This window comes from Stomoxys calcitrans, chromosome 4 (genome assembly GCF_963082655.1).
Source record: "Stomoxys calcitrans chromosome 4, idStoCalc2.1, whole genome shotgun sequence".
Taxonomy (NCBI): domain Eukaryota; kingdom Metazoa; phylum Arthropoda; class Insecta; order Diptera; family Muscidae; genus Stomoxys; species Stomoxys calcitrans.
The window spans coordinates 74,122,685-74,139,871 of NC_081555.1; the positions used below are offsets into that span (position 1 = coordinate 74,122,685).

General features: G+C 39.5%; 1 protein-coding gene and 1 long non-coding RNA gene across 3 annotated transcripts in view; one reads left to right on the forward strand and one right to left on the reverse strand.

Annotated features, from left to right (window-relative positions):
- LOC106086289 (protein vav) overlaps positions 1-17,187 on the reverse strand; it is a 211,256-nt gene that overhangs the window by 102,432 nt on the left and 91,637 nt on the right. The gene's annotated exons all lie outside the window — the stretch shown is intronic.
- LOC106086284 (uncharacterized) lies at positions 7,260-15,429 on the forward strand. The gene is made up of 3 exons (XR_001221112.2): positions 7,260-7,343; positions 7,419-8,075; positions 14,953-15,429. It is a non-coding gene; the product is annotated as an uncharacterized LOC106086284 (long non-coding RNA).

Here is a 17,187-nt window from a genome sequence, read left to right on the forward strand (position 1 = left end):
CGTTATGATACCAATAGCTATACTGACCTCTTTCTTACTTCCTTTCAGTAATAGCCTCGTCTTCTCACGATCTAGATCCCCCCATAGGATTTTCGGCGTCCTACCGACCGTTTCGCTGTTCCACAATGATGCATGCGCATTCGTCGCCCACTCCCTTAACTCGGACTGCGTCGCCCGAAAGGCTCCGGGTTAACTAAGTTTATTGACGGCAGTCCTCTGGCCTCACCGCCAAATCGTCTGCCCTTTGATTTCCCCTTACTCTCTTATGGCCCGGCACCCAAACGATGCGGATTTTGCCATCCTCAGAGAAGGCGTTAATCTCCTTTTTTAACTGCGATACTGTTCGTGACCTTACCATCCTGGTTGTTATTGCCCTTATGGCAATTTTACTGTCGGTAAAAATGTTTACACTCGACGTTCTCGCGTAAGCACCACACCATTCCACGCATTCCGTGATCGCCCGAATCTCCGCCTACAGGACCGTATTATGGTCAGGCAGTCTAAAACAGATCTCAGTCCCTGGGTTCTCAATATAAACCCCCATGCCTATTCTGTCCTCTAGCGTTGATTCGGGTAACATGATCTTCCAGATGGCAATACTAGGGTTCCGTCAATCCAAGACTGTGCCGATGGTAGCAGTGCCTCGCACGCGATCACAATCTGAAAATCCGCAATAAAAAAAGTGGATCTTATTGGGTTGCCCAAAAAGTAATTGCGGATTTTTTAAAAGAAAGTAAATGCATTTTTAATAAAACTTAGAATGAACTTTAATCAAATATACTTTTTTACACTTTTTTCTAAAGCAAGCTAAAAGTAACAGCTGATAACTGACAGAAGAAAGAATGCAATTACAGAGTCACAAGCTGTGAAAAAATTTGTCAACGCCGACTATATGAAAAATCCGCAATTACTTTTTGGGCAACCCAAAAGATAGGTGCGACAAGAATGCGAAGAAAATTACTGCGAAGAAGACCGGGCCGAATCTTGGGAACCCACTATCATGAATTCTGCTAAGGATTTATACAAAATAAATTAAGTTGTAGGGCATAATTTTATTCTATGTACCAAACAAACTGTCAAACCAGCAAAAATTAAAGTTTCTAGGAACCGAGCAAGGATACTCGAGATGCCAGTTTATTTGGGAGCTATATGAGGTTATAGACCGATTCGGGCCGTACTTAAGACAGTTATTAGAAGTCACAAACAAAACTTCAGCCAAATCGGTCAAAAATTGCGGCTTTTAAGGACTGAAGAAATCATATCTGGAGATCGGTTTATATGGAAGCTATATCAGGTTATAGACCGATTTAGACCGTACTTGGCACAGTTGTTGAAAGTCATAACAAAGCACTACATGCTCGATTTCAGCCAAATCGAGCATGTAGTGCGCCTTGTTAGGGCTTAAGAAGTCAAATCGTCAGATCGTTTGTATGGGAGCTTTATCAGGATATGTGCCGATTTGGACTGTTTTTGGCACATCTGTTGGAAGTCGAAACAGAACACCACGTGCAAAATTCTACCCAAATCGGACAACAATTTTAGCTTGTAAAGGTTCAAGAAGTCATACCGGGAGATCGGTTTATATGGGAGCTATATCAGATTATAGACCTTTTTGAATCGTACTTAGCACACATAAATCTTCTGCTATATGCAGACAGCATTGTTATTTTAGTAGTTGATATACATACACTGCAAACTATGATTCTAAACCTCAAAAACTACTGCAGAATGTGGAACCTAAAAGTCAATATGAGCAAGGCTGCAATCATCATATTCAGAAAGGGAGGAAGATGAAGCGTCTCACTTGCGCTACATGATGCTAATGGAAGTACAACGGAAACGAGACTAGAATTGTAAAGGAGTATAAATATCTAGGCATTACATTTACACCAAAGCTATCATTCTCAAAGCATGTAGAAAAACGGACAAGCCAGTCAAAGGTGGCATTAAGTACCACATGGGCTATCTTCCTAGGGAAAAAAGATGTCTATATTCCCATGAAATGGAAAGTCTACCAGGCCGTTTGCAGGGTAATACAAACATATGCTGCTCAAGTGTGGGGATTTTCCCACATTGACGAGGTTGATAAACTACAGGGCTATTTTTTGAAGAAAATGCTGTAAATCCTAGTTTTGCTCCTAACGGCGCACTTTTGTTCGAGTCAGCGGTTGAAAGTTGCCATTTATATACACTAAACCTACATATACAACACACCAATAATAACCAAATAATGCACAAATACCAAGAAAACCGTTTACCAAGAAGCTAACTGATTTATTACTTCAAGAAGATGGATATTTAAAGAACTGCACAACGTTTGAACGTACAATGAATGGCCAGATACCACAAATTAATATGAGTGGAATTTATTCAGCACATGCATAGTTAATGGTGAACGAAATTATATCTATATCTATCTAGAATATACAATTAATTAGATTATAGAATGGGAGAAATTTAGTTTGCTGATTATTACTCTAGCGATCTAATTTCCTGGGTCTTTAAGTCAAGATATGGAATGCAAACAGATTCAACGCAGAAAGTGGGGAAAGAATATGTACTATTTGCAACCTTAATCGAGATGAAACATTACACAGAAAAAAATAACTCTTAGTGTATGTATATCAACTACTAAAACAACAATGCTGTCTGCCTATAGCAGAAGACTTATGTGTGCTAAGTACGATTCAAAAAGGTCTATAATCTGATATAGCTCCCATATAAACCGATCTCCCGGTATGACTTCTTGAACCTTTACAAGCTAAAATTGTTGTCCGATTTGGGTAGAATTTTGCACGTGGTGTTCTGTTTCGACTTCCAACAGATGTGCCAAAAACAGTCCAAATCGGCACATATCCTGATAAAGCTCCCATACAAACGATCTGACGATTTGACTTCTTAAGCCCTAACAAGGCGCACTACATGCTCGATTTGGCTGAAATCGAGCATGTAGTGCTTTGTTATGACTTTCAACAACTGTGCCAAGTACGGTCTAAATCGGTCTATAACCTGATATAGCTTCCATATAAACCGATCTCCAGATATGATTTCTTCAGTCCTTAAAAGCCGCAATTTTTGACCGATTTGGCTGAAGTTTTGTTTGTGACTTCTAATAACTGTCTTAAGTACGGCCCGAATCGGTCTATAACCTCATATAGCTCCCAAATAAACTGGCATCTCGAGTATCCTTGCTCGGTTCCTAGAAACTTTAATTTTTGCTGGTTTGACAGTTTGTTTGGTACATAGAATAAAATTATGCCCTACAACTTAATTTATTTTGTATAAATCCTTAGCAGAATTCATGATAGTGGGTTCCCAAGATTCGGCCCGGTCTTCTTCGCAGTAATTTTCTTCGCATTCTTGTCGCACCTATCTTTTGGGTTGCCCAAAAAGTAATTGCGGATTTTTCATATAGTCGGCGTTGACAAATTTTTTCACAGCTTGTGACTCTGTAATTGCATTCTTTCTTCTGTCAGTTATCAGCTGTTACTTTTAGCTTGCTTTAGAAAAAAGTGTAAAAAAGTATATTTGATTAAAGTTCATTCTAAGTTTTATTAAAAATGCATTTACTTTCTTTTAAAAAATCCGCAATTACTTTTTGGGCAACCCAATAAGATCCACTTTTTTTATTGCGGATTTTCAGATTGTGATCGCGTGCGAGGCACTGCTACCATCGGCACAGTCTTGGATTGACGGAACCCTAGTATTGCCATCTGGAAGATCATGTTACCCGAATCAACGCTAGAGGACAGAATAGGCATGGGGGTTTATATTGAGAACCCAGGGACTGAGATCTGTTTTAGACTGCCTGACCATAATACGGTCCTGTAGGCGGAGATTCGGGCGATCACGGAATGCGTGGAATGGTGTGGTGCTTACGCGAGAACGTCGAGTGTAAACATTTTTACCGACAGTAAAATTGCCATAAGGGCAATAACAACCAGGATGGTAAGGTCACGAACAGTATCGCAGTTAAAAAAGGAGATTAACGCCTTCTCTGAGGATGGCAAAATCCGCATCGTTTGGGTGCCGGGCCATAAGAGAGTAAGGGGAAATCAAAGGGCAGACGATTTGGCGGTGAAGGCCAGAGGACTGCCGTCAATAAACTTAGTTAACCCGGAGCCTTTCGGGCGACGCAGTCCGAGTTAAGGGAGTGGGCGACGAATGCGCATGCATCATTGTGGAACAGCGAAACGGTCGGTAGGACGCCGAAAATCCTATGGGGGGATCTAGATCGTGAGAAGACGAGGCTATTACTGAAAGGAAGTAAGAAAGAGGTCAGTATAGCTATTGGTATCATAACGGGAAACATAGGACTACGAGCTCACTTATGTAAAATCGGTGCGGCAGGTGATAGCATGTGTAGGGCATGCGGGGAAAATGATGAGACGTTGGAACATTTCCTTTGTCATTGCCCGGCTTTCGCGTCTAACAGATACTGTTTAGTGGTGACGCAATTCCAGACATGAACCAACCTAGGGGAGTGGTATTGAAAACAATTAAAGATTTTGTAAGTAGCGCGGAATTCCTAACTTAAAATTTTCTTTTTAGAGGTTACTTTATAGTTTCTAGAACTCATAACAAGCCGATTACTGGCTTAGGTGTATGTCCATAGTGGCATGGAGTGGATTTATATCTGCACCCTCTTTTCATCCTTACCTTCAGATCTCAATTGGTCTATTTCCAAACTTTTAGCGATGATTTCTGCTTTTACATCTTCCATGTCTATTTTGTGGGCAAAGTTTCTGGCTTTTCATCCACCATAAAGACTAAATAATAAAAATATTTTTTTTGACCAAATGGCTAAAAATATACTATTTTCAAATTTTTTGTCTTCCAAATTACATAACTTAAAAATTAAAATCGAACCACAAATGCCGTCATCAATTGCAAAATACGATACAATACATTTCAACAATTAAAAATGAAAACTCGTATATTTCCTCCGAGGTTGCCAACTGCAGTGGCCTGCTAAAAGGCAGTTAACGATCTCGTTAACACCTCCGCCCAAACCATTCCAAATTTCTAAGAGATATCTCTACTCCTTCCTTAAACGGCATATTTTTATACCCTCCACCATAGGATGGGGGTATACTAATTTCGTTATTCTATTTGTAACTCCTCGAAATATTAAACCAAGACCCCATAGAGTATATATTCTTGTTCGTCGTGACATTTTAAGTCTATTTAGCCAAGTCCGTCGGTCTGCCCGTCTGTCCGTCTGTCTGTCGAAAGGACGCTAACTTTCGAAGGAGTAAAGCTAGGCGCTTGAAATTTTGCACAAAGACGTCTTATTTGTGTAGGTCGGTTGGGATTGTAAATAGGCTATATCAGTCCATGTTTTGGTATAGCTGCCATATATACCGATCTCGGGTGTTGCCTTCTTAAGCCACTAAAGGGCACAATTCTCATCCGATTTGGCTGAAATTTTGCACGAGGTGTTTTATTACGACTTCCAATAACTGTGCCAAATATGTTTCAAATCGGACCATAACCTGATATAGCTGCCATATAAACCGATCGGGAATCTTGACTTCCTGAGCCTCAAGAGGGCGTAATTATTATCCGATTTGGCTTTTACAACGGCTTCTTCCATGACCTCTAACATACGTTTCAAATATGGTCTGAATCGGTCTTAAGCCTGATACAGCTCCCATATAAACCGATCGCCCCATTTTACTTCTTGAGCCCCTAAAAGACAAAATTCTTATTCGATTTGGCTGAAATTTTACACGTAGACTTCTACTGTAGTCTCCAACATTCAATTCAATTAGCACAAATCTTTTATTTTATCCTTTGTTTTTCTAAAAAGAGATACCGGGAAAGAACTCGGCCCGGCCGAACTTAGCATGCTTTTACTTGTTTTCTACTTTTTTCGATTTTCTCCAATCATCAGACAGCTCATAAAACTCGTGGTTCATAAGATCCCGATAATATCCATTACCGCAGAATGATTCATATATTTTTCGAAAAATCTTTCACACAAACACTCCAAATACTACTACGCCTGCTTTCGTATTATACCCATACTTCGGAACAAAATAACAAAACTGGTAACAAAGGGTATCTTTAGCTTTTTCCCTTTTTCCATTTTCACCTTTTTTATTTTCCCATTACTTTACCTTTGGAATAATTTTCAAATATTTTTATGGCGAAGAAAATCTTTCTAGGCAATATAATCAAAAATAATGCAATTCTATAAAAAAAAGAAACAACACCAGGGAGAAGATGAATCAAATGGATGGACATGCTATTACATACAGGCGGGCTATAACAAATTGCGAAATTGTAGTCATACTTCATTATCTTTTTGTTGGCAAACAAATATCCCCGTGTATCCCCCATAGAGTGTACACTTGACATGATCGTTCATTGCCATGCCACAGTACGATGGCAGACACCATAAAAAAGATTAACGAATAAGCACTGAGACAAAGTGTGCTTTTGAGCATTTTGGGTTACTCTGCAGTCACATAGCGGCTCGTTTCCGTTGTCAATTTGGCCAAAATTTGCCACCAGAAGTGATTCAATACGGCTCAAATTTCCAAAGACAAATTCTATGTTATATAATTTGTGGCCCAGGAAAAAAACCAAAGAATGCCGTTAAATTGTGCTTAGCCTTGTATGGTGTACTTCATGTGCTCGAGTGTGTTTATACGTTTGATTCGTTATTTTGCCAGAGAATGGTGGCTAAAAGCCATCTAAATGGCCAGTCAGTCGATTGTGGACCCTGTTTATAAGTACATCAAAAACCAGCGACGATGTTGATGGTGGGTGGGTGGGTGGTGGTGTAGGGTTGGTATCTGTAGGTGGATGGGGTAAGTGCATGATTATATGAATTTGATGGTGGGGCGAGGGACGCGTATGGTTTAAGTATCTACTCATTTAGGCCGCCAACACAAAAAGATGATGACACTCATCGTAGGCAAGCAACATATGGTAGGTGGGCAATATTTATGGCATTAGAGTTTAACCTTGTATTCTGGGTCTTCTGTTTCCTTTCCCCACCTTGTATATCAAGAGGTGCTGCAATGTGGGAGTTGTTACGTGTCAACAGAGCTCTTACCAATGATTAAGAACAATGCGGGTATCGTGCAAAAACCCACATTTTGCTTTCATTCCCTGTTAGGGACAACCTTTAAGCAAGGTGTAATTAATTATCGCATAAAAAAATATGGAATGGAGAAAATTAAATATATTACAAAAATTTTGCTACCATATGAAAGGAAGATAAAAATTTATTAAAATAAGTGAAAACAAAACAAAGGAGCTGTCGACAAAATGTCTACAACATTTTCTATAAAACAATTATTGTTTCTTAAATTTCGACTAAATCTTTTATGGTGATAAAATGTTGAAGTAATTTTTTGAAAAATCATATATTAAACCAAATTTTCTCTAAAAAACAAAAATTATAGCGTAGCTGAAACGAAGTGTTAACAAGTTCACTCTGTTATATCTGATAGCTAATTACATTATTTGCAAGCCAGCAAAGGTATTTACTTCTAAGTTTGTTCCAAAAGAAAGCTATTCGGGAAAAAGCGTTATATTTGACTGGAAAATCACAAGCGGCTATATTTGGCGAACTCAAACACCTCGAATTAAACAAAATGTTTGTGTTTCACATCGCAAAGAATTATGGTGGAGGTGTTGCCAAAAACCATGGTCGTGGTGCGAAACAAAAACCGCAGCAATACCTGAAGGCTCGAATTCAACGAAATCCATTTCGCAGCAGCAACCAAATGGCTTAAAAAATTCCGTGGAAGCATTTATTGAAAAACGAGCTCAAGGTAAAGTTTTACAAGATCCAAGCAAAAACCAAAAAAGATATACTTGAAAGAGCATAGATAGTGCAGCGCTTGCACGAATGTTATATACATATTTGTGTTATCTCTCGAGAAAAATTTCCCAATTGAGCAACTTCTCGCAACTAATCTCCAAAAATTATCGAATATACAAGTACAAGAATTTGAGCCTACGAACGGCCACCCAAAGTCATTTTCCATCTCAAGTAATGGCATGCTAAGACCGCCGATGGCCGCTTTCCAATTGTTTTCATCGAGCCAGGCGTCAAAGTAAGTATGACTTATTATCGGGAAAAGCTGACAGCTGCTTTGGGCACCAATAAGACTTGGTACCGTCACAAAAAGCACGTGTAAGCCCAGAATGACTAAAAAATCATGTTCCGCACTTCATTTCGTGCACCCAGTGGATGTCCAATTCGCCAGATGCTAATTCGAAGAACTTTTCTTTTTGGGCTATTTAAGGGAGCAAGGTAAAGATAACACAAACAAAAGCTTACTAAGTTCGGCCAGGCCAAACCTTGGGAGCCCACCAACATGGATTCTGATACACAAAATTAACTTAGTTGAAGGGCACAGTTCTACTATTCTATTCCCGATTGGGAATAGAATAGTAGAATACTACCCACAAAAGATTTCAAATCGGGAGATCGGTTAATATGGTAGCTATATCAGGTTACATACGACTGGCACCATACTTGACGCTATAGTTAAATGTCGTAACGGAACACTATGTGCAAAATTTCACCCCAATTGGATAATAATTGCAAATCGGGAGATCAGTTTATATGGTTGCTATATCAGGTTATATATCAATTTGGACCATACTTGGCGCGATTGTTAAAGTCGTGCCGAAACAATATGTGCAAAATTTCAGTCCTATCGGATGCAGCTTCTAGGGGATCAAGAAGTCAAGTCGATCTACATCAAAGAGATGTCTTACGAGTTAGATGCCTTCGTGATTTCCGCAGATGGACGAATGAAAGGAAGAACAGACATGTCTTGATCGACAAAGAATGACAAGGCGATTAAGAACATACATTTTTTATGGGTTCGCAGATCAATATTTCGATGCACGAAGTTTTGCATTTCTTGTAACCGTGTAACGTTTCGCTTCAACATATCCAAAGCCATAAACGTAGTATTCTTGGACGTATCTAACTTTGTTTATTGTTCGTCAACGTTAAAAGGACCTTCTTTTTGTTGTAAAACAAAAACTCTTTAATTGCCAAAGTGCTTCGATAGCCACAGGCGATCATTCGTGTACCGGGCCAATAATTATTATCTTGTGTCTCTTCTATTAGAGATAAGGGTTGAGTATTTGGGTCTGCTTGGGATTATTTTCTTGCAATAAAAAATTTTTGCCAACCACTGGTCTAGGTTGGCAAAAATACTCACTCAATTACACATTACTTTGTACGTACACAAGAAAATAATCCCATGCAGACCCAAGCTTGCAAATAATTGCAATTGTGTGCTCGTAGCTGGTATAGACACATTCTCACACACAACATTTTCTCTTGAGCAAAGAGCAGTCAGTATATAAAGCAGCTCGGACGAGTGCAGATAGTAAACTCGGAAAGTGTAAATTTTTTAAGTTTCGATTCAAAAATGCAGTTATGTTAAATGACAAAATTCATTAGAGCAACACCCAAAGGCTGTCAGGTATAAGAATTTCCATGGCACATACATTGTTAGGTAAAACTTACGAGATAAAGAAATATCAATTACAAAGTCGGTATTTGAATGTGCGAAAACAACAACAAAAATTGTTTGCTTCATTATATCATAACGAATACAGTAGATCATGATACAAAATCATAATGGGTTGTGCGAAAATGGAAGGCTTTTAATGTAATTGTATATCATAATATCAAAAAATATAAAAAAAATTCAAATATTCTCTGAAAGAATTCGAATTACCAACTTATAATTTCTTAAAATTTGAGCTTGAATTATGTTAAAACATTAAGCTGAACTTAGCACAATTTTCATTATGCACAATCCATTTTAAACTTTTGATGTTAAATTTATATATAAATAAAGAAAACTAGTTAAAACTTCGAATAACATGTTTTATATATTAAGAATGTTAAGGTTTTTGTCAGGGTAAAAAAACTTTATATTTGTCACAAATTCTTGGAAAAATTTATCGCAAAAAACATGTACTTTTACTGTAAACAAAGTCCAACGTTTTTCAGAAAGGAAGTTTAATTGTCAAAAATTTCCTTTATGTCAAAGGATTTTTTTTTGCGTGTATTCATGAAGGCAATCATACATAGCAATGGGATGGAATACCAACGCTATATGCAACATTTTGTTTTTTTTGACCGACTCAGAGCATAGGTCACTGAAAAAGTGAATGAATTTCGAAATTTTGATTATTATGATAAAAAAAAAAATATTTTATACAAAAAATATGGTCGTTCGAATTGATGACACTTTGCGTCGTTGAAACATCATAAATATCATAAAAATTTCTAACTATAAAAATCTGAAAATTTGAAGGTTATGAGATGCCTTCGCTGATTTTTACCAACGTCCATCTGATGCAATAAAATAACAGGTTGATAAACATCGTTCGAGTTTTTCAGTCAACCAACTTTGACCAACTAAATCCAAAATCAACACTACTGACACATGAATGCAACAGATGTTTAGAGAGTGCGACATCAATGTTTGGCATGGCGATTTTGCTTTTCTTATGGTACACCGTTTTGTTTTAACGACATGGCATTGTAGAGCGTCGACGATGACATCACATAGCGAAGCAATGGCTTTTGATAGAAGGCTTCAGTAGAGAAAAATATGACATTTCAGAACTTTTATATGATTTATCTTCTATCAGTCGCATGATATAATATTAAGCAGTGTTTTATTTAATGTATTAATGAGTTTAAAGTTTCACAACTTTTTAAACTTTTTAAATACTTATGCAACTGATGTAGCGACCACAAAATTCCATTAAAGATTTAGAACATCCATAACAAATCAATGATGTATTATGAATGTAGCATATGGGAAACAATTCTACAATACGATACTGTAGGAGGCATAGCCTCAAGAGGATGTTGCTGCGGCATGTTTATCCAGTCTTAAAATATGGCGTGCGAAATAACGAGCACTTTGAATTAAACAGTTTCAGTTTAGCGAGAACACTTTTGTTTTTCCTTTGACTAAATTGGATTTTTCTTTTTTTTTTGTTCTACGCTCGCATTCCCTCACATTTGCCTCCTATTTAATATGCACAATGGCATTGTTGAGATGTGGAAGTGTTGTGTGTTAAAGAAAAAGTAACGAAAAAAAAAGGAAAAAGAAAACGATGAAGGCCAATGCAGATAAAATTATGTTGACGGCAGGGCAGCCAGCATGGTTCCACTGCCGTTGTAATAACAATTTCCAATGAGACTCCACATACTGCGATTCACAGCTACTACAAAACACAGAAAGACCACCAACAAGTGGCCTAAAGTTCAGAATTTCATAATCCTTAGCAAGTGTTTTTTTTCGAGATTATTCGTCCTTTCCTTTCTCTTTTGTTGGTATGTATATCTGCCACTTAAAGGAAAGACAGATGTTTCTCTCACATCAGGGGAATTTTTGCCTTCATCACAAAATTGCTTTAGTCAAAATGAAAATATTTGCGTTATGCTATGCCTACTGCTGTACAGCGTTAGGATACTTTTGCAAGATTTGTTCAAGTGTTAAGTTTTTTTTTATCCTTTTTTAGGATTGGTTTTACATTTAAAAAAAATAATTCCTTTCAATAAATAAATGGTCTTTACTTGTGCAAGGTGATACCATACCAAAGGAACAAATGGGATATACCTTCAAAAGTAAAACCACATAAATTCCACTTTTGGGTTATATAAAACCTAAATACAAAAAAAAAGGTCGCACACGCTCCATCATCACCAGCCAAGAAAATGGATCAATAACATATGAAGTATTGATATTCAAATAAGAATGATATTTAAATGAATATGAGCTCCAAAAAAGGGTAAAATATATTTAAAATAAGCATAGATATGTATGTTAAAATGTGGTTTGAAAGCAAGCCCAAACTTTCATGTTATAGAAAATGGCTTTATGGGATTTACTTGATATATATTGAAAATTCTATTTAAAAAATATGTTAAAGATTAAACTTCAATATTTTAATATCTCTTGATTTGTATTGGTTTGATTATTTATGTATGTGTTCCGTATAGACGACTCAAAAATGGCTTAATCGCAGATTTAATTTTCTGGCTTTTGAAGGGACCCTCCCATTCAAGCTAACTAAAAAAACACCAGATCTCGGAGATGTGTGAATTGATTTAAGTGAATTTTTGTTTTCATTCTTATAGTGACGTCAAACCAAAATTTGGGGTGGGGACACCCGAAGAGTAACAATCTTGCCGCGATGCGGAAACTTAAGGGTCGTACCTAGGGTCAATGCATTCACATGGGAAATCTTAATCCCTTAGGACGCCTTGATTTCTCAGGTTATTGTAATGAACTCGGGTTCGACATTTGCTAAAAGTTATCCCAAATACAAAAAACACGGAATGGAAAACTACAGAAAGTAACTCTGCAGGTGGTAAACGGTCCAGAACCGAGAATCTGCCCAAACCGGCAAATTCTGCAGGTCCCAACAACAAGTCAGAACATTTTTTTTATTTAACCAACAATCATATGCAAATGCATTGTGTTGGATGGAAAGTTAAGGGTGGAAGGGCTAAAAAGAGGGAGTAGTAATTATTTGACATTCGTCTTGAATTTCTGGATGTCGTAGTCGTTGGAAAAGATATTTGCCGGAAACCGATTCCATATAAAGGGCGAAAAAGGAATAGTCTTTGTAGTGCATTGTCCGGTCAGTTGGCCAATCAATCCCAAACGTGTGTGAATTCCTGGTGAGTCTCGTATTTCTGACGATCATCCTTACGTCAGGAATATGAAGGCAGCTACCAATGGAACACACACCATGAAAATAACAATAGAACAGTGCCATGCAACCCACGTTGCAACGGGGTTCAAGTGGAACAATAGAGATGGATACCGAAATGACCCCTATCAACCCTCCTCTGGACACGTCCGAGTAGCTCCAAGGATGTCTTCGGAGCTCCGAACCATACATGCGAGTTGTATTCCATCTTCGGCCAGATCAGATGAAGTAAAGTAGTTCTAGCATCGCTTAAGAAAGCCCAAGCACATGATTGTGTCTTTCGACGTCAGAAAGTATGAGTCAATGATAAATACCACTGTTGTGGAACGTGTGCTACCTTCTGACGATACCAGAATATACACCAACGCCAACATAGCAATGAGAAATGGTACAGACAGGCCCAGAAAAGGACCAAAGCCGAGGCTTTTTGTTGATCAAAAGAGTATCCTTCCTACAAGAGTATCGCATCCAACTGACAGGCCCAATCCAGGGAGTAAGCGGCAGGTTTCTGGCGATGCTTAGACACCTAACGGCGAACGGGCCAAGAAATCGAACTGTTTGTGAAGTATTGCTGAAGGCCGTCTATCTACGGAAGGATGGTTGAAGATCGATGAGAAAATTCTCCGACAGGTGATGAAGACTCCTTCGCGGCTTTCGATGGCGCCAGGTGTCAGAAGGGCGTCAAGGACATTGGATGCGGTAGTGAAAAAGCTTTAAACTTTCTATCGATCTGTATCGTCGTCAAGGTTAAGTACGTCTTAAACGCCACCCAGGAAGCTAGGTGGCAGGGGTTGGCTGAAGTGCAGATTAACATGCACCAATTAGAGGCAGCCACGGATGAGATGCTGACCCTCGTCCACGAATCGTGGTTACGGCGTAACAAGGTTGGTGGACACAGATCACCTTATCAGAATATCATTTAGACAACCTCACTACAGACTAGATCCGAGCACTCGCCAGCTGGTGCGAAACCAAGGGCATGCCCTTGTACTGTTGGGGCGACACCAACGCACGGATATCAACAATAGAGGTGAGTCACTTTTGGATTGGCCTTTATCTGCAAAAAACTGAACCAAGTGCGATTTTATAGCCACATCATTGCCGAAAGTTTTACCATTTAAGGAGTTCTGCAAAGATCGGAATAAATGGTAGTCTGATGGTGCAAGGTCAGGGCTGTATGGTGGATGCATCAAAAGTTCCCAGCCAAGCTCACTCAGTTTTTGGCGAGTGACCAAAGATGTGTGCGGTCTAGCGTTGTCCTGGTGGAATATGACACCTTTACGATTGACCAATTCTGGTCGCTTCTCCTTGATGGCTGTATTCAATTTGTCCAATTGTTGACAGTAAACATCCGAATTAATCGTTTGGTTTCTTCGTGCACTTTTTTTCCAAAGCAAGCTAAAAGTAACAGCTGATAACTGACAGAAGAAAGAATGCAATTACAGAGTCACAAGCCGTTGAAAAAATTTGTCAACGCCGACTATATAACTGCTATATTACCGACAATTACTTTTTGGGCAACCCAATAGTAAAGCATTTAGGTTGTGAAAATTGCTCTCGAAGGATCCTAGCACGCCCAGCTCCTTGACGATTGAGGACAGAACTTACACCGAGGATGGTCAAGGGACAGCGGAATTGTTGATGGAAACGCATTTTCCGGGCGGCCAGGAAGAGATCGACCTCCGGCAGAAGGAGTACACTATCGCGGCCTTCTTGGATATCGAAGTGTGACGGGAATCAGGAGGCGGAGGAACGCACCAGGATGGGGTTCGTCTGCGCCCGGCGAACCAGACGCCGATCGAGCCATTGGTCAAGCTACTAACTAAAGTAGAAATGGCTAGTGCGGGGTAGGTGGCGAGAGGGGATACCGGAATTCCGTGCAATGACTTCTGCAGGAGTTTCCTTGATAAGGATGAGGAGGAAACTGGAAACTCTGTCCATATTTGGGTCTGCAGGGCCACATGCTCTCCTTCCTTGGGAGACGGTTTTTGGTAATATTGAGAATCTACCTCTGAAGTCTCCTCAAATTCATGGACGGGACGAGATGCTTTAGACGGGAGTGGCGATAAGATCTTGCGATGGCTTATACGTGCTTACGAGAGGGATAGACGTTCACCCTCCGCACTAGTTCTCCACTCATTCTGTTACATTATTCGTGTTTAACTTCTGCATATGATCCCAGGTCTCTCATTTTCTTCTTATTCTCTTTTTTCTCTCTCTAAGATACCACAACGTGTAAAGCTGGCTTCCGAGTGAACTCACCTATGATGGGCTATCCATAAAACCTAACCTTACCTGCCTAAAGTGGACGCCCCTCCTCCGAAAACCTTCCAGAGAAAATATGGACCAATATGGGAGCTTGAATGAAATGTATTTGCCAGTAATAAATAACACCTGTATAACTATTCCTAGGGGATGAGGAGTCCACTTCATTACTCCTTTTTTTGCTTTTGCAACTCACATTTCCCTTGTATGATTGATCAAGTCTATTACGCTTATCACATCAATACCAATCTCGCTTGCATAAAAGTATGTCAACGTAAATCATAACGCTGTATAACAAACTCGTTTAGTTTACCTCATTACAATTGCCATTAAAATCATGTTAATGCACGACCATTACTCGGTTTCTAAAATTATAAATATATCCTATGAATTTGTATATGCTATAAACCCCAAAGTAATTTATGCATGTGGCGGAACCAATAAATTGTTTAAATGTCCATATATGTTAAAACGATGCGACAGTTCATGAATATTGTTCGCATGCCTGGTATAAGTTACTTAAGTTTCTGTTCCCGACATTTTTAGTTCAGCTTAGGCACATTCAAAGGCAAACTTTTACTACTTACCCTACCCTACTTAACAACAAAATTCTAATATTTGCGCACGTTAAAGATTTACAGTCTATTTCAAAGGAGAGGATGTTTCAAAATGTTGCTTTGGACGAAAACAAAAAGGTCATTTCCTTACAAAACCATCGAGAGAAATAGGTTCTCTGAAAAAGAAGAAATAAGAGCTCCTTCAATCTAATTACAGCATCTATATCTACCCTATGAGGACACGGACTTGCCGAATGGGATGGTGCAGAGGCATTTGCGCGAAAAAAAAGTCGAAGGACTCTGATCTTGGGTTCACTTTCAATGGGAAAATTCGGATGTCAACAAAAGAGTTGAGTGGATTTATGATTTTATCCCAGATTATGGCTTACTTTTCAAATTAAGGACAGATAATAGGTGATAGACATAACTCTGACGAGTCTCGATCATACAGTTTTGATGGGTTGGAGAGTGTCGGAGGAGGTCTCCTTCACGGACCATAGATATACATATAAACTTCAATTTGTTTTTTGTCTACGGAAGGACTGACTGGGACCGCTATGCCGAGCAAGTCGATATAAAGCTTGGAACTATTAGCAATGTGCTTGATGGTACAAGGGAGCTTTAGTTGGCGGCAAACGCGTGGGCCGTGGCCTTGGTGAACAGCTTTATGGAGAATTGTCTACTCATTTACCCAGTTAAGAGGTCGCAGCCGTTTGGTGGTATAGAGGGCTGAGGAAACTGAGGCGGACTACGAGTAGGCTGTACAAAAAAACCAGCCGTACCAGGCTAGGTACGGATTGGGACTTTTGTAAGGAGTCCCGGAGCCGATACAAGGGCGAGGTGAGATCGGCTAAGAGGGTCCCATGTAAACGAGTCCTATAGGTTTTGAAAAGTGTTATCTAAGGATCCGAAGACCGTCCGGAGTGTCTTGAAAGATGACAGATCTTTGGTGGAGTCTAGTTCCAAAACTATAGAATTCCTGGCAGCAACGCACTTTTGGGGTGCTCGGATGTGACCAGTGTACCGGTGACTTCTTACGTTACGATTGTCGCTCAGATACAAAGCAGAGCTGATGCGTTGTCGGTAGTTGAGGGGATAATGGAGTGGAGGATAATTTGGGCGGTTGATTTGTTTGAGCCCTACAAATCGATCGAATCGGATTGTATATCACCTGCCATGCTACAGAAGGCAGGGCCGTATGCCATGCGGCTTCTAGGGTTTGTGATTTGCTTGGATTTGTGCTGACTGCGTGACGGGAGGTTAGGGTCGAGCCAGTCCCTTCTCAAGGACTTTAGACCAATCAGTCTGCTGTGGTGTGGAACCGGGCGAAAAGGTGGGTCTACGCGGTATGATGAAGAAAGTCCAGGGTATTGCGGCGGTGCTGATAACGGACACGAAGAGGAGTGCTACGGAGCAGAACTGGATGCGGTACTTGATCTGAGACCTTTGCACTTGTACATGGTGTTCGGGGCATTGAGAACTATCCTCAAACATGGATATTTAGGGCTTGTGTTTTGCTTGGCTTTGTGCCGACTGCGTGACGGGAGGCTAGGGTCGTTTTCATTCCCAAGGCAGGAAAAGCGAGCCAGTCTCTTCTCAAGGAGTTTTGAGCAATTAGTCTTTCGTTTTGAAAAAG